Source organism: Trachinotus anak, unplaced genomic scaffold (assembly GCF_046630095.1).
Source record: "Trachinotus anak isolate AG129_WGS33_773 ecotype Australia unplaced genomic scaffold, CSIRO_AGI_Tana_v1 ptg000013l, whole genome shotgun sequence".
In the NCBI taxonomy this organism is placed as follows: domain Eukaryota; kingdom Metazoa; phylum Chordata; class Actinopteri; order Carangiformes; family Carangidae; genus Trachinotus; species Trachinotus anak.
Window position 1 is genome coordinate 18,403,224 of NW_027273864.1, and position 21,455 is coordinate 18,424,678.

Sequence of the window (21,455 nt, forward strand, 5' to 3'; positions counted from 1 at the left end):
CCGTTCTCTGGCTCAGAGCCTCCTGAGTGTGAGAAACACCAGGAAACACTGTCTGTGCCGTTTCCCACTGGAGACCTTATCTGTGAGAGGTGTTTGTGTAATGGCGTTTTTCAGTGTGGTCCTGCAGGTCACACTGTCTGCAGCAAACCGAGGAAAAGCAACTGAGAAAGAGACGGTGAGAGAGGACAGGGGGATAAAGGAAACAGAATTATGAATAGTAGGTTATTGGCCTTATCATGCCTTACATGCTGGCTTTTCTGTACAATGCCTTTCAGCCGGGTTGTGTTACTGAGGCGTAGACTTAACTGAAGGCAGGGATACAGAAAAACATTTTTTTTTCAAACCGAGCCACATCACACTGTTGTTTGATTTTTTTGTTGTCGTGTTAGAAATTGCGCATCAATTCACATCTCAGCAGCTTCAGTTTTTCTTTTCTCTCTCACTGTATATCCCACACACACACACACACACACACACACACACACACACACTCACATCCACGCACACAAAATGTAAAAAATTTTTTATAATACTTCCCACATCTCTCCACCCACATTCCCTTCCACACACAGAGATAGCAGCACATGTATAATTGCAGTGTGCAACAGTGCGCACCTTAGAGGAAATAATTACCAGCATAAAAAGAGCAATTACTAACCTGGCAGAGAGTTGCAGTGGATTTTAATGCTTCTGCCAGTAACGTCTGCTCACATACCGCTCTTTGTTTGTTTGACTAATGGTTTCTTTTGAAGGATAAACAAGCCACATTTACCAATACTAAAATGCTGTCTGTTTTGCACACACATTTAGACGTAAAACAGGTTCTGTGACAATCAGAGTGAGCAGAGAAAGCTGCGAAGAGACACGGGGCTGAAGGTTAATGTGAGTTTGAATCGTGTAACCAAACATTAAAGGGCTTTATAAGAATTGACTGTTGAGAGAGGGCTGCTTCAGTTCAATACTTAATATCCAGTTTTGATTAGCTCATGTGTCATTCAGATCCCTTTCATCTGTTATGAATAAATGCTTGCCAAACGGGCTGTCAGTATAGGACAGTTATTCATTTTCTTCTTAAACGTCATTATGAGAGGATCACTAAAATGATATGAAGACCAGAGTGAGTGAGTGAGTGGCTTTGTGATTTGCATTACAGCTGCTTAGCTCTGTGTGCAGAAAATGAAAAGATGCGCTAAGGCACGCAGTCGCGTACACACACCATTAATGAAGAGAAAAGGGGAAATCACTGCAGAAAGGTTTTTTTTCCTACTTCCGCAAAAACACTTTGTTAGAGAATTAATCGCAATGTGTTCCCTGCCTGCTTCAGAGAATAGGGCCATCTATCAAAGCCGTTGCTCGTCCTGATTAGACCACTGTTTTCACTAGTCATCGCACAACTATTGTCTCTGGACTTCAGCTGTCTGATTTTAAAAGACTGCTACTGGGGATTATCATTTGGCTTCATATCCTGCGTGTAATTGCACAGTATTGACTAATGCTAACTCGCAGTCAAAGTAAGGATTGAAGGAATGAATAACAAAGTCTTCAGCCGTCAGTGATAATGTGTAAAAATTGAAGAGTAGCAGATCAATGAGCCTCACCACAGGCACAAAATAACAGACAGCACCAGTTAACACAGGAACCAAGCAGCTGTAAATCTAAAACAACTGAAAAAGGTACCACTGTCTAATAAGTGGCCTATAATAAAGGATTTTATCTTATGGCTCTATTATGGGTTACTAAATCAGTTATAGATCAGTTTATAGATCAGTTATAGGTTATTAAGAAGAGCGATGTCTGGGTTGCAAGGATGTTCTAATTGTTGTGATGCTGTTTTATGTGCTGATGAGCTGCATGTACTCCAAGTTTTATGTTATCTTATCATTTCATGTACATTGTTCATGTGAGCGTGTGGTGCGTTTGAGAATAATTAAGTGAGTCCGATTCTTTTGTCCAGATTAAATATCCCAACAACTGTAAGGTAGACTGACATGAACTTTTGTAGTTGCATTTTTTTTTTCTTGTGCCACCAGCTCGTCATTTGTTTTTTTACTTGTCCAGTAAAACTTAAAATCTCATAGATGGACTGATACAAAATGTTTGCACATTCGTTCCCCAACGATGAATGAAAACCATCAATCTGGCAAGCACCTGACATATCCGCCAGCAACACCATTAAGTTAACTGGAAAGTGAAATATACAAAATAACTAATAGATGGATTATCATGCCATATGGTTCAGTTCAGATTGCTTACGACCACATACATACCTGAAAAATAATGACATTCCCTGCATAAACCGTAGTTTGTGTTTGGTGCTAATTAGCAAATATAATAATGTTAATACACTATATTATGATTGTTTACATGGAAAGCACTATACCTGTTGCCTGTTAGCCTGCTGTTAAAAAGTCACAACTGCCTTCTGTAAGACATAAATAAAATGAGTGTTTATTAGATCCTGTGTAGCAGAGTAACATCACTGTATCTATGCTTTGAAGCGCGTCTTCATTTGGGAGGGAGCCCAGGCTTTAAGTACGACAAGTGCACACCCATGATCACATTCCCATGATTCAGCACGCTAACAGATTGCTCGCCTGGGTTAGGGAGCGATTAGCATCACTCCTGCTAGCGGTTTAAGTAACACAATCTGGTGTCTAATTTCAAACAGCTGTCTGCTCTGCCACAGGACAGGAGTGGGGGGCGGAGGGCCAGAAACACCTTGATGATTCATGGCCTGCGAAATGAAGATGAATATTTTATATGAACTGGCATTAAGAGGTTTCAACTCAGTCACCCAGATCAAACACAACAGCCCAGCAACCTAGTTCACCACTGTCTGTCTGCGAGGCTGCCGGCTGTAATATGGTCAATTATATGGTGGGCTGCCTTATATGGTGGAGGTTTAATATGCATGAGGAGTATTTCCTCACACTGGAAATTAATGGCACAAACTGATAAACTGATACCCACATTTTAATCAGTAACGGCTGGATGCATTTGAAAATGCTCTTTTCTTTATATTTTGTTTTGTTTTTAACACATTCGTATCTGCTCTTCAGAGAAGTAAAATGTTTCATGTCATTGCCTGAAACAGTGTATCATTTCATTTTATTGTACAAATGAGAAACTGGATTAAATTTTTGCCTTGATTTAATGGCCTTAATCCTGTTAACTAATGTGGAGAGCGTGTGTTTGTGGATGCATGCGTGTCAGTGTACATACATGCCACCCCACAGCATGTGTATGCCTCCATGTCTGTTCCCTCACTAACTAGGTTTGCAGGGGTAAATTGAGTGTGTGACTGCGTATAATTCACTCTCAGAACAGCCCCATTTCCCTCTGCCCGCCTGCTTGGTCACACTGATTCAATGCACCAGTAGCAGTACAAAATCCATACCAATAAATTTCACCTCCAAGGGGTTGCATGTCCCATCAGCCTGGGGATGCCCCCGCCAGTAACCAAACCATAGCTGGTTAGCCACAAGAAGCAGGCTTGCAATCACCCGTTGGTGCTGATCTCAGGGTGCTTTTACCCTTTTTCCATTATGGTTTATTGTTATGATTACTTAACCCAGGACAGTGCCTCCAGAACACATCCACACTCATCTGCCACTGTCATCAGTGTTTTTATAATATGTTGTTAAATCAAAGCCAAACCCGCAGGGCTGACTGCGTTGGTCATCTCATTTGGTCCCGTAATGGCCGAACGCTGTCTCCGTGATTGATTCTGCTTATTTGACGTGCATCTCGACAAGGGTCGCAGGCCGGGCTTAGATCAGCCACAGCAGTCAGACTTCAATACTCTGATGTGATGCATGCACCATTTCTACAAGTAACAATCTGGATTTTATACATAACAGTCCCTTCACACACCATTAACCTGCCCAGGGTCTTCATGTCATTATCGATTCTCAAAGGCTACATGGGCTGTAAACGTTCCTGATGCCCTTCAGAGATATCACTCCTAATCATCCTGAGACACTCAAACGTGCGCGGAGAAAAGGCTTCTCTATGTAGAGAGGTACACTCTTATTGTGTTCATTCGTATGTGTGTGTGTGTGTGTGTGTGTGTGTGTGTGTGTGTGTGTGTGTGTGTGTGTGTGTGTGTGTCTGTTTAATGCAAAAAAATGGAGGTTTGTTGACAAAACTCTGCTTTTCCTGAAACAAAGCCACATACTGCTTTCACACTGGAGAGCCACTGAGGAAAACAAAGTGAGAGCTGAGTGGTTTAACAATCTGTCTCGACGGTTTGGACACTTTTCAGATAGGAACCACAAGCACTCCCTCATCTCTCCGCTGAGATCCCTTAGAGCCCTCATTAATATTCACAGAAGAGATTGTAGTTTAGCAAAACATTATCATTGCTGATTAACTGGGGATTGCAGCGAGGGCCAGATTTTCCCTGGCATTTCGATTCATGTTTTGATTTTGCAAGCATGTTGAACTTCGGATGCGGTGCCTCACCAAGGCACTAATTAATGCTAATGCATCTAATTGCACAGAGTGAGATAACAGCAGTGTCCCTTTCTTAAATTCCACAGTATGCCTGCCCAGACTTGTGTGCTGTATGCCACCTCCTGTGATAGGTAGAGCTATGGAGGAACAAGATGGGGACATAATGTAGCTCAACCACAAAATTACCAGTTGTTTGACATACAGCACCCTGTCTGATTACATTTATATGGCTGCTGTTTATCCCATTCTCCAGTTGATCCAGTCCAATACTGCCCCAGATGCCATCATCTAGGGGAGTTCATATTGCTCACATCATGTGAGACACATTTATTTATGTAAAGTGGTATTTAGTGTGCTTTAGTACACTAGCAGTGTGACAAAAACCTTGTGAAGGGGGAAAAGCCACTACTGGAAATGAGAAAGTGAAAGCAGGCCTCTTGTGCAGTAGCTTCACTGGTGCTACCCACTAACTGAACAACTGTTAGCCATGTTAGTTAGTTTTTGTTAAAAATTTGACAATAGGAATTCACTACTGTTGTCAGAGCTGAATATTATTATTATTATGTTTTGACTTTTAAAATGTCTTTGATTGTTATTGTTAGTCTGTAGTACTTTTGAATCATCAGAAGTGTTCGTAGCATCCCAGCAGGCACCAGATGTCAATGTCACGTCAAACAGACGTTGGTTGAACTGTAACGACTCTAAAGTTGGACAGACGTTAAATTCTGGTTTAAAATCAGGTTGACGTGAAAATCCATTGTTGGCTAATTTGCATTGTGATGTTTAGCAAACATTGGGTTTTACTCAGGAACAGTGTGTCAGTATATAAATGTCAGTATTTTATCTATTTATGATTTTTTATTTTATGTCAAGATGGCATTGGCAAGAGATGCTTGGAAGATACTGAAGTTTGGTTATTTAACAAAAGAAAAAACAAAATATTCAGATCAACTGTCATCAGTATTCTACATAAAACTGATGTTGGCATTAGACAGTAAAAATTAATTTTGGTTACCTGACGCCAGCATCTACATTCAACCAAATATAACGTCTAACATTCATTGGTGGCCAGCTGCGTGCCCACAGGGATGAATATGATATTGAAATGCTACTTGTCAGTGCTTAGGCTTGTTTAATCATGTATTTTCTATAAATTACATCACATAATAAAAAAACTTAAACCACCAGCTAACCCCAACAAGAAAAAATATCTCTGGCGCTGCCTATGCCTGTTGTGCTAACTATATACAGTCTATGGTGCTAACCAATACTGGTCTCTGAACTGTGTTAACCTTCATGACTTGACTGCATCACGACCTTTAACTTGTGAATGGCTGCTGTTTTAGCCACGTCATTACCCTCGGAGAAATCAGAAAATATGGCAGAGTGGCGTCCAGCTCAGGAAGTGATATACTTGATAGATATCCGGGCATTTCATGTTGTCACTTGGTCACTAATGGACCAATAAACAGGATGATGGGAGGAGATGGAAGATGATGAGTAAAAGTCTCTTTCTCTCGCTCTCTCCTGTGAACATGGTAGACTGTGTTATCATGCCCCGCTTTAAATCCATATTCCTATTATGGATGATATGCCTTGGATCTCCCATTAAGGGCTGCTGAGCAATGACCCACCTAATAGTTAATGTATATCTTAAGCTGCTGTTAATATCGCCACATAACATTAGCAGCAGCCCTATTAGATAAAACTATTAATGTTCAAAAGTGGATGAGAATGGATGATAGTCTTAGCATTAATACTGAAGTCCACTTGCGACGTATTGATTCATGGTGAAAAAAAAAAGGCAGAGGGAAAACTGTCTGTTCTATTCAATGAGGTCTGACCACACTGAGGTGTGTGCCTTTTATGCTTGTGTATTGTTGTGTGAGTGTGTGAGTAATGCAGCAAATTGTCCATTTGCAGTATATCCGATGGGCTCAGGGATGTCATTAGTCACAGCGTGCTCGTTCTCATTAAATGGCCCAGTCGCCATGGCAGCCCCACAAAGCCCCCGCCCCCAACCCCAACCCCCCACCCTCTAGCGCATGGAGAGTGACAGGCCAATTAGAGCAGGGCACTGTGACATGCAGTCTGCTGTGATTACAGCTCTGAGGAGAGAGGAGCCAGGCAGGGGACACCATACACCGGCAAGGTCCCAACAAGATCCATCTCCAAACAAACACGATGAGCCGGGGCCCCTGGAGGTCATGTCGGCTCAGAGAGTGCGACATCCTCATCCCTCCATTACATGTGGCACCTGCCATCGAGGGCAGTTAGCTGTGATACCAGTGGAGAGAGCAGTGCAAACTACACCACCCAGAGGGCTTTGGGCACACATCAGACGCCGACAGGTTGACTGTCCTGCATCATTCTGTGTTGGAGATCTTCATCACCTGTCACACACACCACATACACCGCTTTGCTATAATCCTCTCAAGTCTGACATCTCTTGGGGATGATACAAGTCAAGGAGACACAGCAGGAGAGTAAAGAAAATATTCTAATCTTGGCGGCGATGAGATGATAACAGAGAAGAGAAAGTGTGACAGAGGAGTGTGGCATTGAATCTGTCAGCTCCTCTCTGTAATGGATTCAAGCTGTAACAAACATGTATGAGGCAGAGATACAGAAAACAAGACACAACTGACACAAAAACCTCATGGGATCCTAAAAAAATAGTTTATATATTTAAAGAAAAGAAACTATCATATACTGAACCATCACCACCAGACAGGCTGCAATAGAATAGAATAGAATAGAATAGAATAGAATAGAATAGAATAGAATAGAATAGAAAAAACAAATCTCACCACAAGGTCCACTTACAGCTGACCAATCTCATTTCAGTCTCAATTCTTAAGGACACACACAGCTCACGAACTGACTCTCACAGGTGCTGGATCAAGAAGATTAAACAAAAGGCAAAAGTAAGAAAAAAAGGTCCGCAAACTGTGCTAATAGCTCCCAGAAGGTTTAATAAACCAGCATTCCGATCTACAGGGATCTTCATCAGGCGTCATCGAGGCACTGTCTCAATTTTTAAGCCAAATGGACTAAAAGACCTTAAAGTGCTCAAAAAACATTCAAACAAGCAAATCAATGAAAACAACCTGCTAACGAAATACTTCATGAATCTCGTGATGTGCGGGTGTTTTGTGAAGAACCAAATTAAAGAATGAACTTTCGTTGTCAATACGAAGGAAAAGAATAGCCGTGATAAAATATTCTAAACTCAAGGTTCACTCGCTTGCTTTTTCAAAAGCTTTTGACTGTTATGTGATAATAGGCAGACCCCCACACTCTTGCTTTCTACCCTGCTACATAAAACATACTGTCATCAGATGCAGCATCAGTCACTTCAGCAATTCCTTAAAAAACAGCACACTGTGCTTACATTCAAGTCCCAGCATCCTCCATAGTAATTAAACTGTTGACAGGCAGGAGCAAACGAGGAAATACTGTGTATAGAGCTAAACAGTCACAAAGAGAGGATGTGCATTAGTCAAATTTTATTTATATAGCACCAAATCACAACAGAAGTTATCTCAAGGCACTTTCCAAATGGAGGAGGTCAAGACCTTCAGAAAGAGACCCAACAATTCCCACCGAGAGCGGCAAGGAAAAACTTCCTTTAAGAGGCAGAAACCTCAGTCAAAACCAGGGTCAGGGTGAGCGGCCATGTGCCTCAACAGGTTGGGTTTGAGAGAGAGAGAGAGAGAGAGAGAGAGAGAGAGAGAGAGAGAGAGAATGATGCACTAATAGTAATAACAGCAGCAACAATAATGTTGATGTTAACAATAATACTGCTACTGATATAAGAATAGTATTAATAATAGTTAAAAACAGTAACAATTAATATGATTCATTTTAATAAATTCAGCAGCAAGTGTTGAGCAGGATCATGGAGGTTTAGACTTTGCCACACTTGTCACTTCACCAAAAACTTAACCATAGGGACGTCAAATCAGAAAACAGGACTACATGTCATTGTGAATGACATAAAACATTCTTTGCTGTCTAATTTGGAGGACTTTTTAGACTTGCCTTTACTACCCCCTTTCATTTTATGTATTAAGTGACCAGAGTTTGGTGCTTAGGTCACACACATGACGACACCTTAGATTACATCACAGACACATGTTTCTAATGTCAAGAATAAATACAACACCCTGGGTCTTCAGAGTAGAAGCATATCTAGGATACAGGTATGTTCTCATAAACATGGAGAGAACATGAGTTTAGCTGCTGTAGGCCATGTCTGCTGCAAGTAGCAGAGTTAAATGCCACTTAAAGCTTTTTCTATGAGCCACAATAGAGAAAATAGAAAAAAAGGGAGAAGAAAAGAACACTCTGTCTGGGCAGATCGAGCCATTGGCCTCTCTCACTGCACATCTTTTGTGTTTCTGAGAGAATGGTTCGCTGCCTTTTCACAATAAAAACCAATGGGGGAAAAAAAAAACCCACATAATTTTCTTCAGGCAACACTGTCCTCCATTGCTTGCTGCTAAACGAACAGCCTCACAAAAAAGCTGGAAATTCGCATTTTGGCCACCGTTTTGTATGAATTGCATTTCTCCTTGTACATAAACATACAGATTTTTTTTTATTTTTTTTTTTTTATTCTTTCATTCAAAATGGGGCGGAGATGACATGGAAGAGCAGAAAGGCTGCCAAAGAATAATGATTTAATTGCTGGTAGCGAGAAGAAGAAAGTAATGACAGTGATTTTGTTATATGATATCTATCTTCTTGTAAAATAGACTCACACAAACACAAGGTTACAACTACCTCTGAAGACAAAAAGAGAAAATCACATCTTCAGCTTTTCTTATTAAAAGTCCACTTCCATTTTTCACAAGCACATGGAATTCATATATGAGCTGTACTGTGTTGTATTTACACACTGCAATCAATTCTCAATTAAAGACTATTTTTCCATGTTAGAGGAAAGAAAAACAACATTAAATGCCAACATGAAGATGGACCTCCTTCTTACCCTCTATTTTGCCACTTGACCTTACCACATGGTACATCCTCTACATGCCCCTGCCCAAGCACTTTGGTGCTACACGTTCGCCCAGACCCCTGCACACACACAGACATATTAATACATCCACTCTTGTGCATTTTCAATTGATTCAAACTGAATCAACAAGTAAACACATCTGCATCTGCAGTGGTTATCAGAGTAACCAGTGAACAGCGGTTTAGGCCATATCTTGTGTTTGCTCCCACCGAGCAACCAGGGCATTAGGGATGTCTGGCCCCCAGTCTGCCCCAACTGATCCCAAAGGTGTTGGGTGGGATTGAGGTCAGTGGTCTGTGCAGTCAAGTTCTTCAGCACCAAAGTCAGAAAAACATTTCTTTATGGACCTTGCTTTGGGTCTTGCACAAACCGTTGCCACAAAGTTAGACGTAAACTACAGTCTAAAATATGACTGTACACTGTAGCACTAATATGCCCCTTATTTGGAACAAAATGACTGGGCCCAAACCATGGCAAACAGCCCCAGAACAAAAAGAGATTACACTTCACAACAAAGCAAACAGTAATTGTTGGTCTGTGATGGGACGCAGACTCAACCTCAACCACCACATCCTTATTTTCTCATTTTCTGCCTCAGTAAATAAAAGGGCACACTACTTCCAGTGCAAATGCGCGCTGGAAATCAACTATTTAAACTAGTGCAGGGCTTTCCAAGATCAACATAATTCCTAGAGACACAGGGGACCTGGGTAGTTAAACCCTGCATACAGATGAACACTCACATATGAAGACTTCAGTTACATAATAATATTTAATATGTTTCTTTCTGTCATTTGTCCTCCTTTTCTCCCTGATAAAAATGACTTGAATTTAAGATGACAGGACAAGGTGAGTGAGGGGAGAATAGGCTCTAAGTGACTAAAGAGTAAGAACTCCAAGGAAAAAAACAGAAAAGAGAGAGTAACACAAGCCTGGAGTGAGAGTTGTAGGAAATGTCTTTGAAGGAGGGAGTCTGGGGCTTTGAAAATGAAAGGAAAAGTGTAAAGAGAGTGAGTGAAAGAGACAAAGAGAGAGAGAGGACAGTGGTTGAAGGGTTAAGGGCGAAGTTGGAGTCTATGTGACAGTATCAAAGCCACAGGAGCAGCAGAGAAAAGCTGTTAACGGGAGCTCACCGTGCCTTAATCGATTGTGAACAGTGCTGCAGAGCACAGCCAATCACAAGAGCTCCTGGAGACTTCTCTGGGTTAGAGCACTTACACGCTGTCTGCCGCCCGATCAGGGAGACGACACAGGGAGAGGAGAGTGAAAGAGACAGAAAGAGAAAGAGGAAAAAAAAAAACAAAGAGATGAGGGGAGAGGATGGTGTTAGTGGGGGAAAGTGGGACTTCAAGATTTTGGTTTCGCTTTTTCATCTTTGTGACCTTGAAAGCTCTTGTTACTCGGGATGTATGTTGGAGGAAATATGCATCAAGTGTCCTTTCTTTCGTCCATCTGTCTGTCTTTCTCTCGGCTGCACTGGTTTTCAGCTGTCTTAACTTCATATGGGTCTTTTTCTAGATGACAATATGTTATTTGCATGACCTTTAAAGGCATGTCAAATGGCATCAAAGGGAGATTTGAACATTGTAATACCACATGACAGTTTGTAAGGACTTTCTGGAATGGACAAATTCCTCTGACATGAAATTTCTGGAAACTCTTGCTCTTGCAGAATATATATATATATATATATATATATATATATTTATTTTTTATTTATTTATTTATTTATTTTTTTTTTTTTTTAAAGCCCCCCAGATATGTCATAAATACAACATCCCTACTCATCACAAAGAAAATATCCCAATAAAATAATCTTTTCTGACACAAAACCAATGAAAATGGAAATAAAAGGAGCAAAGCAGTTTGAATGATCTAGTTCTGTCATCGTCATTGATTTGTTTGATCTTGCTGTTCCGGGTTTTGACACTGTAACCACCTCATTAGTTGGAACAACTCACAAAGCATCTGCTAAACTCAACAACCCACAGACTGATGTGACTTGAGACCAAATTAACTGACTAAACCTATAACGTCTCTTTGTGACGACTCTGGATATAATTTTCATACAGCTTTGAGTCTTCAGTCTAATTAACTCTTGCTGGCTGTAATTGGAAATTTGTAAATGAGTTTCATAACAGCTAAAAAAAATGACTCAGTAAATTGGCACTTTCTGTTTATTTTGGGTGTGTTACAGGGAGATCTGATGCCCTGACTGAACTGACACACCGAATGAGGATGTGGGAAAAGCTGTCCTCCTTTTTGAAAACCATGTGTTTGCACAACTATTTATGGCTGTAATCTTTCATTCAGTATGTTGTCAATACAGTTTACTGAGATTGAATATATTTTCAAAGATATGGTCCGGTGAAGTATGACAGAATAGTGGAGTATCACCAAGTAAATATAACTGAATCATATGATCAAAGTTTGAATTACTGCTGATTTTTGCAGCATTAAAAATAGCTTTACCTGCAGACATTTCACAGGAGTTAAAAGTTCAGAAAATAAATGGAGTCCGATCTACTGTGTCTATCCAATCTATCTAATAACATTTTTAAATCCAAGAGGGCCTCTATGGAAAGAACTGAAATTTAAATAAGAAACGGATTCTTCTCTTTGTTCTTGTTACAAGCATAACTGCTGTATTTGATTTGCTTGATGGAAATGATGTAATTCTAGTTTTAAAAGAAAATTATTAAATTGAATCCAGGCTGGACCAATAAAATTGTATCTCATGGCCCAACTAAGAAAAATGTAGCAAATTGATCACTGATAGATGATTGATGGATGATTTTTTTTTTTGTTGATTTATCAGTTTCCTAGGCTGTATATCATCAGCATAGAGGACTATATTTTTGGAAACAGACCTTAAAATCACATGAGTGAAAATGAGACTACTTGTGATCCGTGACATGCAAATGTTAAATTACAATGAAAGATATAGGCACATTTATGATAAATTACAAGTTACAGTTTGGTTTTTTTTATTTACAGAGCCATGTCATAGACACAATCTATTTTTAAAGACCCCTTCCAATGAAAATCAAGTTTTTAACCTTGTTAACATGTCCATATGAGTTTTTTTATGCAATACAAGCCATATCATGAGTGAAATAAGCAGTAAATCCCATGACTGAGTATTTTCACCTTGGAACTGCAGTGAGCCAAGGACAGACAGGCAGGGTTTCCTACGTCATATAACCCATGGAACCAATCCTGTCAACTTGTGGGGATGGGGAGCAGGCAAAATAAATCCAAAACATTGCCCCTACAGAGAGCGAGAGTTTGCATGAGGGCAACCACTAACACTGTGTCAGCCACTGCCAGTTGCAAGCTAACAAACAGAACACAAACATAAACAAATAAAAGATGCTAACTAGGCTAATCGTCCTGATATGTCTGCTCATCGCAGATTTTGATTACAACAGACTCCTCACTCAGTCTGCGTCTGAGGCTCAAACATGTAGCTGAGTCTCTCTGATGTTTCCTCTAATGTTAACCATCTTCATATGCTCTGCTCTTTCACTGCTCACCAAAACTTTGTCAGTACAAAGAGCAAGAGCTTGCATTGGCACAACCCCCTACACTGTCAGCCACTGCCAATCACAAGCTGACATACAACATAACCAATTAGCTACACTTACTGTTCTGATACGTCTTCTAGTCGCCGATTTGGTGCACAAACTCCTAAGTCTGGGTCTGACTGAGGCTCAAATATGTAGCTGTGTCTCTCCGATGTTTCCTCTACTAACCATCTTGATACGCGCTCCAGCTTCACCTGTCAACCCAATGCAAGCAGCGGTGGTAGGAGGCACACAAGGCCTAACATCAGCATCAATCCACATTTAACACATCTATAATATGGGTAACATGGGTAACAACAAGTCAGCTACAAATTAAAACAGACATGTAACATTATGCAGCCATCAAGTTTATTACACACTGTGGGGAAGAAAAGCCAGGTAAAGCTGGAGCCCTTTAGCAGCTTGTAGGTCGCTCCATCTCAGTAAAGCTAGACCAGCATTGCCTCCATGGTCGAACCGGGAAAGAAATTCAGCTTTGGACTTCCACTGGGACCGTAGTCACAGCAATTGCACTGATGCAGCCGGTAAAGACACTGACAGAGATAATAAAAACTTTACAGATGTTTTGATGGTTTATCAGCCAACATCAGTCCCCATAGCCAGTCTGCCTGTGCTCTGGTCTTTTTGTGCGCTCTGTTTTTTTTTGTCAGAGACAAAAAACTGGTTTATTCAGTGGAGGAAATTCTGGATGGTGGGTCTCATCTGAATGCCGTTACTCAACACTGCATACTGCACTATGCCATCTCACCAGTGGGCGGTCCCTGTGTGTTTATGAACATGGGGAGGGCCAACAGTTTAACAGGAGGGACTCACATGCACTAACATACACATGTATGTGCACTAACATGCACACACTTCCAGATTGACAACCAAAACAAAGAACGGAGAATCTCAGATTACAACACACACAGAGGAGGAAATTCTTGTTGAATTTGACCATTCTTTTTAAAAAATCTGTCTTTGAAGAGTCTCCCAACTTAATGGAAGAGCAATACTGAAATGGTGAAGTACCTGTTTAACAGATGTGTTAAGACTTGTTTGTTCACCGGGCAGAGAAGGTCTGACACACACCAGGTAAAGCCTGTACAACTAACGGATTCAAGCATGTGCTACTTGTTCGGGTGCTATCTCCCAGCAGCTCACAGTTTAGAGTTTACCCTTGTTACCTTTGTTTAACTTTTCCCCTCAAATTTTCATGCTCAACAAGAAGTAAAAGTGACGCACTGTGTTTGGAAACAGAGAAGCTATTATTCTACCGGTGTGCCATCACCCAGTGTTAAAATATCACACTACCAGTCTAAAAACTGCAGCATTTCTCTCCTACAACACTGTTCATAGCTTGTGATCAAAATTTATTCATCAGTCACATTGAAAACATGACACTGCATCTTATTTTGGATGAAGTATGATTTTGTTGGACAGAAGGCTAATGTGACCTTACATATGGGCTAAAGCTGGACTTGTAGTTCTACCTTAAGGGGTTATGACTTAGCTACGTCATACCTGACATGTGCCCCCTCAAAATGTAACCACACCTCGGGGAATACAGTGGCAACAGGGATACCAAATGGTAATCGCAAGAGCTGTGATTGGTCAGCTTTGGTTGCTTATGCCCTCTGCTTCAAATTTTGGACGTGGAGGTTGTTGAGGTCGAAAACAACATTTAGCAAGTTGAAGAAAGGCTTGTTTATCTTCTCCTTTTCAGGAACAAACATTTAGCAGAGACATTTCCAATGCAAACCTTCAGCCCACCATGATGACCACTCTCTGTTGCACATTTCATTCTCTGTAATACAGTGATTGTAACAATCAAGTTGACTCATCAGTAATGAGAGAAGGCATAACATGGCCTGTATAATGCAAACATTTAGTGTTTCTAAATGAAATCTGACACTGGACAAATATAAATTCAGCTTAAAAATCACAGTACCTTTGTCTATGCCAGTTCAATTTTCACCATTATTTTTTAAAAACTGTCCCCAGTTCCCCAATTACAAATTCACAGTGCTAAAAGCATGCCTAGTACCAATTTAAAATATCCAGAGCATCAAGATTAGTATTGAAGTTGATCTTTTTTTCCCCAGCATAAGACCATCCTCTTCCTGTTTTCAAACTCTGTCATTTACATGCCACTCGTGCACTAAAATATCAGGTTTCACACACAAAACCTGTGCTGCTATTCTGAGGTGAGAAATCCCATTATTTTTTGCTTGACTGGTTTCACCTGTTAGTGAATAATTTGTTCGCTGTAATCATCAGTAGGAAAGAGAAGATGGGTTGCCAGATTGAGACATCAGGCTCTGTGTTGATAACAAAAAAGAGCATTCAGGGAGGACTCCACCAAAGAATATCAGAGGAGGAGGAGGAGGTAAGAAAATTCTCCACTACATTCATCTTAGGTGGTTTAATTTTAATTTGGTGGTGTGGTGGTTACACTGTAGGATGCCAGTGTCGACATAAACCTGTTATTCAGTTACTCAACTGACTTTACGGCTACACCTACACAAGTGCTGTGCTGCCAACTGGTATGAGTTTGCTCAATTCAGCCACACTCTCCTTTCAGGCTGATTTCCCACATTAAGCATAAAGTATGACTCAGATCCAACCTCAGTGCAAATCTTTTCTTGAATTAAAATGCACGAAACAAGGCAAAATTCAGCTTGTTCTGTTTAATTCCACCCTCCAACCAACATGGAAAGTTCACACGGAGTTTGCAGCTACAACAGCAGGTTGGCCAGAACAATTCTCAAGTGCAAGCTGAGTGCTGGTCAAGGGCAAATAGTCAACAGCCAGAGCCACCCTTTTACATATCTGTTGTCTTGGAAACAGGTGCTGAAATGGAGTATTTGGGTGGTGGCTGAGCAACCCGGGAGCCACCGTTCAGCAACGCCCAGAACAGCGACAACAGCAAGCTGAGTGAATGTCACCCCGTGGAGGCATGCTACTCCACTGGAGCACAGAAAGCTGCAATTCAAGCAAACTGAGGGGTAGAAGACCATGAAAAATGGCAGCAGCCCCCTGATGTTATAATCCTGATCTTCAGTATAATTCATGAAACATAAGTGAGGAACTCACAAAGTAAAGTAAACTGTCTGCAAAAGAATAGGTGAAAAAAAAAAACCTGACATTTCACACGTTCATCCTGCAGTTAGTGCTCCTTTATCAACGCACGTCTTGTAATTGAAGACTTAGTTAATAACTTGAAAGATAAAATGAATGTTGAATGAACAAATTACTTTAGCTTACTTTAAAAGTGTGAAAGTGAAATTCTGGCACTCTACCGCCTCACATCTGTTTGTACCTTTTTTTTTTTTGGAGAGTGCTATAACCTAAATAGTATACAAGCCCACCCATCACACTCAGTGGAAAGCATTCAGTAGAAAAAAAATACTCATGACCTCGCCCAGAAATACTGCAAGAAAGCAGGCATCTTGGTGTAGAGTTTGTCACTGTGTCTCTTAGTAGAAACACTAATCACTACTGCCCCCTGCTGTGAAGATGAGCGCTAACGTTTCCCATAGTGTCAACACTTTTACCAGAGGTGAACAGACAACCACAATATCCTAGAATAGTGGAGGTCATTTTCTTAAGTCCAAGCAATACTAAGGTAAAGGTAAGAATACCTGTGTGTGAAAACTATTTAAAACTACAAAAGCAGTTCATTCGATCACATATGGGCACAGTGAGAGTTTAACTATGGCATCCTGACTGTCAGTTTCGACGCTCCTTGACAGACTGCTCTTCTCCAAACCACTTGGGATGGTCGTCTTTTCTGAACGAGGTCACTGAAGATAAAGAAAGTACATTTAAATCTCATCATCTCAGAAACAGCCATTTAACTCTTGGCTTTCCACGAGTAGATGAGAAGAATACTTCATCAAGAATCAAGCCTGAGTTGAAAGAGCTCAAAAATATAGTCCAGAAAAGTCATTCAGTTTTAGTGATTATATGTAATTTGATTTGGCAATACTTTATTTTATGTGTCTGCTATTATCTCAAAATTTCTTGGAGGTTTCCTAGAAAGAACCATGTAATTTGGTACTAATTACAGGAAAAACAGAGAGAATGTTATTTTAATTAGTTCAATTAGTTGTGTTGAGTTTATTATTGGCTTCCAGATGAATTCCCATGAAAGAAATCCCTCCATTTGAACCCCAGTGTACATTTATTGCTCATTTACTTATTATTGGAAACTTCATGCTGTTTTGTATGTTGTTTGCAGTCACATTTTGCATCTTCAGCTCATATAGGCTAGAATAAAAGTCTCATCATTTTCTACATCTTACCAATAATTAGTAATAAAATTTCATGATTCTTTCCAGGAAACTTTCAGAGGATTATTTGGAAATAAACTGGAATTTAAAGAACCATAAAATAAAGTGTCACCTTTGATTTTTAGAGAATACCGTAAAGTGACTGATCTGTCTCACATTTTCAGCAAGACAGTAATTTCAAAGGCCTTAGACATTATATCTTCCCTATCCTTCACATGAAGAGTTTGAGTCTCGTTCCTCTGGACAGAGACTTAGAGAACCAAAGGCCAAGTCTATCAGGGTGAAGGATTCTTTTATCTCTCACACCATCAAACTGTTAAATGCTCACAATGAGTTGATGATGTGTGGTCTTAACCACTGATGAAGGGGCTGGACAATGATAATTGTATGTTCAAGGTTTTATGTTAAGTCATCACTTGAGCAGAGTTTCACATATTTTTACCTATGTTAGAGGTGTGGCACAGGAGATGGCAATTACCATGAAATTTAGTCCAAACATTTATGCTCCCAATGAATAATACTGACTTTGGTGATCCTGATGTTTTCCTGAACCATGAGGTTAACGTATATGGTTTCAAGGTAAATGTCTCAACAGCTTTTGACAAGTTACACAATCACTTCCCCCTCAGGATGAACTGTAATCACTTTGGTGACCCCTTAACTTTGCATCGCCATCAGGTGAAAATGTCAATTTATTCAATATTTTGTTTTATGATGAGGGATTTGTACCAAAACCCAATATTAAATGGGTCCCAGGGCTAATTTTTTAAAGACCGTAGTATCGATAAGCTCCAACATTATCAGTTCTGCTCACGGTAATGGAGAAATTCTCTCGCACATTTTATCTCACCAACTCCATTTCTGACTAATGCAATTGTCTATGATGCATTTTCGATGTTCTCAACCCAGAGAGAGACCTCTCTCTCTTTGACCCTGTATGTGTGAGGGGCGGGGGCAGCACTGTCTCACACCCACAGAGCTGCTAGCATAGCTGTGCATTATTCTTGTCATTGTATGTTTTATGTATTTTATTATGTTTTATGTTCAAGTCTGTGTGTGTTCTGTGTTACACCTTGATCCAAGACAAATGTCCCCTTGGGGACAGTCAAGTCAAAGTTGAAAGTAGGATATAGTGATAACATAACAGAACATGCATATCAACAACTTGTTTTTGCAATGTTGAGTAAACTGTGTAATCATCAGTGAAAACAGTTACGATGGAAGAAAATACCCCTTCAGCAGCCTTTGTTTTTAAGTGTTGCATGGTTTATGTAATGCAGATCTCTATTCGTCTATCCAAGCTGACATCAAGGACATCCTTTGATATCTGTAGTTTAAACAAGGAGCTGGCATTGTCAGTTTCATAACTCATAACCTGCAGTGACAGACACACATGTCAGCACTTCTGTAAACAGATCTGCCTCTAATATCGCCTACCATCATCTGTCTTTACTCCCACAACCTCTCACATCCTACTCTCCTACCACTCGCACTGTGGCTCATAAAAGCACAAAAAAGAGCAGATGAGACATGTCAAATGGATTTGTATTCATTTCGATCCCATTCTGTGTCATGTTTCTTCACATCTTACGTCCTCTCCTCTCAAACACACAATGACCCTGCTCCTATTCTCCAGCCACAGCTGATTAATTGAGGGCAGGGAGATGCAGATACGGCGGGACAGATCAGACCCTTGATACTTTGCGGCATGCCGTAGTGCTGGTGTTGCTGAACTATGGAGGCAAGATAGCCGGTGGGCATGACTTGGATGGGGACCTTTCAAATCCAATCGCATCGAGTTGGTCCCCATCCAGGCCCGGCCACGCTATCAGAGCAGATAACGTGCTCTAGTAAAGGTTACGACTCACCATGACATTTCTGTTGAGACCCAGTAATCTCTGATTCCTGCAGACTAATCTTGAATTCATATAAGTGCGTGTTTGTGTGTGTTTCCCTGCTGGGTGAGTGTGTGCACGGGCTCTGTACTACGTTGTTTGTAATAAAAGGTTATGGAATAAAGAGAAACAGTAGGTAAATCAAAATAGGGGGAACAGACAGTCGATTAAGATAGTGAAATAAGAGTCACGAATCCCATTAAATCACATTCTGCTGTTTTGTATTTTAGGTTTACTGAGATCATCAAGAGCCCAGAGCACTTTCCGGAGGCAGAAAATGACTGTTTCACCCCTTTGTTGACCTCATTCATACACCTACAGTATAAAGCGAAACTAACATCTCTTTTTAAACTTGCACAGACAAGTTTTTTTCTTGCTTTCTTTAAGATAGATTTTCCCTGAAAATGTAGGAACTGAGCATTAATAAAAATGCACAGAGAGATGAGCTTTCAAACCTGGAGTCAGAAACAGGATAAGAAGACAATAATTTCGGGGAAATATAAATCTGAATAAAGAGATTATGGTGTCTAGAAGGGTGAGTTTGTTCTTTTTTAGCTTTTATCTGGTCTCTTTCAACTTTAATTCACTCACACTGAAATATCAAAACATCAATTTCTCACTATCTCTGACCTTTGTGTGTTCCTATGTGTGTGCTGTCCTTGCATGCACACTTCAAGGAAACAAGTATGAGAATTCGGCAAAACAGTTACAATATCAGACATGTCTAGCCGTCCTTGTTCCAGGTTCATGTCAAAGGTGTTCGATGGAGCTGAGGTCAAAGCTCTGTACAGGTCAAGTGCTATTACACCCATCTCCAAAAAAACATTTCTTTATGGACCTGGTGCACTGGAAAGAGGAAAGAGTGGTCCACAAAGTTGGAAGAATACTATTAATACTATATAATATTATTTACAGTTTGTGCCATTTTTAGAATGCTTGAATTTTGTACTACATTTGTATAGAAACACAGCTGTTGTTATACTGTTCATAAATAATAACTGAAGATGTTACTTCCCTTACGTTAACTTTGACAGTTGCTTACAGGCCTGTATTAAGAATGCAGTGGCCCCTGGGCACAAAATCTTGGAGGGCCCCCACCCCCAATCTGCTCTCCTCACGCTCGCAATTCAAGCTTTGAATTATAGGTTCCCACCGGAGGGTACTACCTGTTGAAAACACCTGTAGCTTTGGCTGGACAATTTACCAAAAACGTTATCAAAATCACAATATGGCCAAGTGCAACATCCAAATCACAGGAGCCTCGCTATTTCGATAAAGGTAAAATATGTCACAACATACCACAGATGAAGCACTGAGGTCTTACAGAGACGCCCCAAGCTACAAATCATATTCTCCACATGTAAGGGCTTGTTTGGTACAAGACCCAACAAAAATCACATCATCATCATTTTTATATATTTTTTTTTTTCCACTGAATATGAAATGCAAAAATGACCACTCTGAAATCATGACTCATATCATAACCCCAACATTTGCCAAAAGAATGGCAATATGATTTTTTTTTTTTTTTTTTTTGCATATGTTTCAGCCCTACCTGTAGCTTCTCCACTACGTCATGTAAGTCCAGGTCTGTGGTGAGTTCAGGGTCCGCTGGCAGCGTCGGTAAAGAGTTAAAGCGCCGTTGCCTCATCCTTGTTCTCAGCGCGTTTTTAACTCCCGTGATGTGGGAAAACAAGTAGAAAGTAACAAATCGTGGGGCTGCTAAACTGGGAACCTACTCACCCCACTCAGCTGGAGATGATGGTGGGGCAGGTGGACAGGTGAGTGTCTCAGGGCTGTGGCTCCCTGATGCTCAGCTGAGTTAACGTTAAAGTCCTCCTCCTCTGCGACGTTAGCGTCTTCAATCTCCAGGTTCTTTGCCAAAAAGGCGACCTTTGAAAAAGAAAAATCAATAGATGGTTTATTTCAGTTTCTCGGAATCCCTTTCTCGTCTTTCTCTTTAGTGACTAGCCGACTTTGCAGCTAATTTCCCACGGTCATCACCTGACCTCTGACCTCACTCGTCATCATCAGACACAGCCACAGACACAGATCATGGTATTTTTATTTGCAAATAAAGTAACTCTGCATTCATCGGTTCGTATCTCAATATACACACAATCAATTAATTTATGTTATTTGATCAAAAAAAAAAAAAAAAAAAAAAAAAAGGGGCCACAGTTGGTAGGAGTGTGGAGGCCCCCTCTAGGTCGGGGGC

At 40.5% G+C, this 21,455-nt stretch overlaps 1 protein-coding gene across 2 annotated transcripts in view; it reads right to left on the reverse strand.

The window, feature by feature from the left end:
- The window catches only part of cacna2d2a (calcium channel, voltage-dependent, alpha 2/delta subunit 2a), a 191,069-nt gene extending 169,820 nt beyond the window's left edge, over positions 1 to 21,249 (reverse strand). Inside the window, exon 1 of one of the 2 annotated variants that reach the window (XM_071495602.1) lies at positions 20,981 to 21,249. The gene's annotated coding sequence lies outside the window, so the exon portion shown is untranslated. Of the gene's footprint in view, positions 1 to 20,792 lie in introns of both variants that reach the window. The other variant, XM_071495601.1, reaches the window with a different exon arrangement.
- Positions 21,250 to 21,455: the final 206 nt, after the last annotated feature.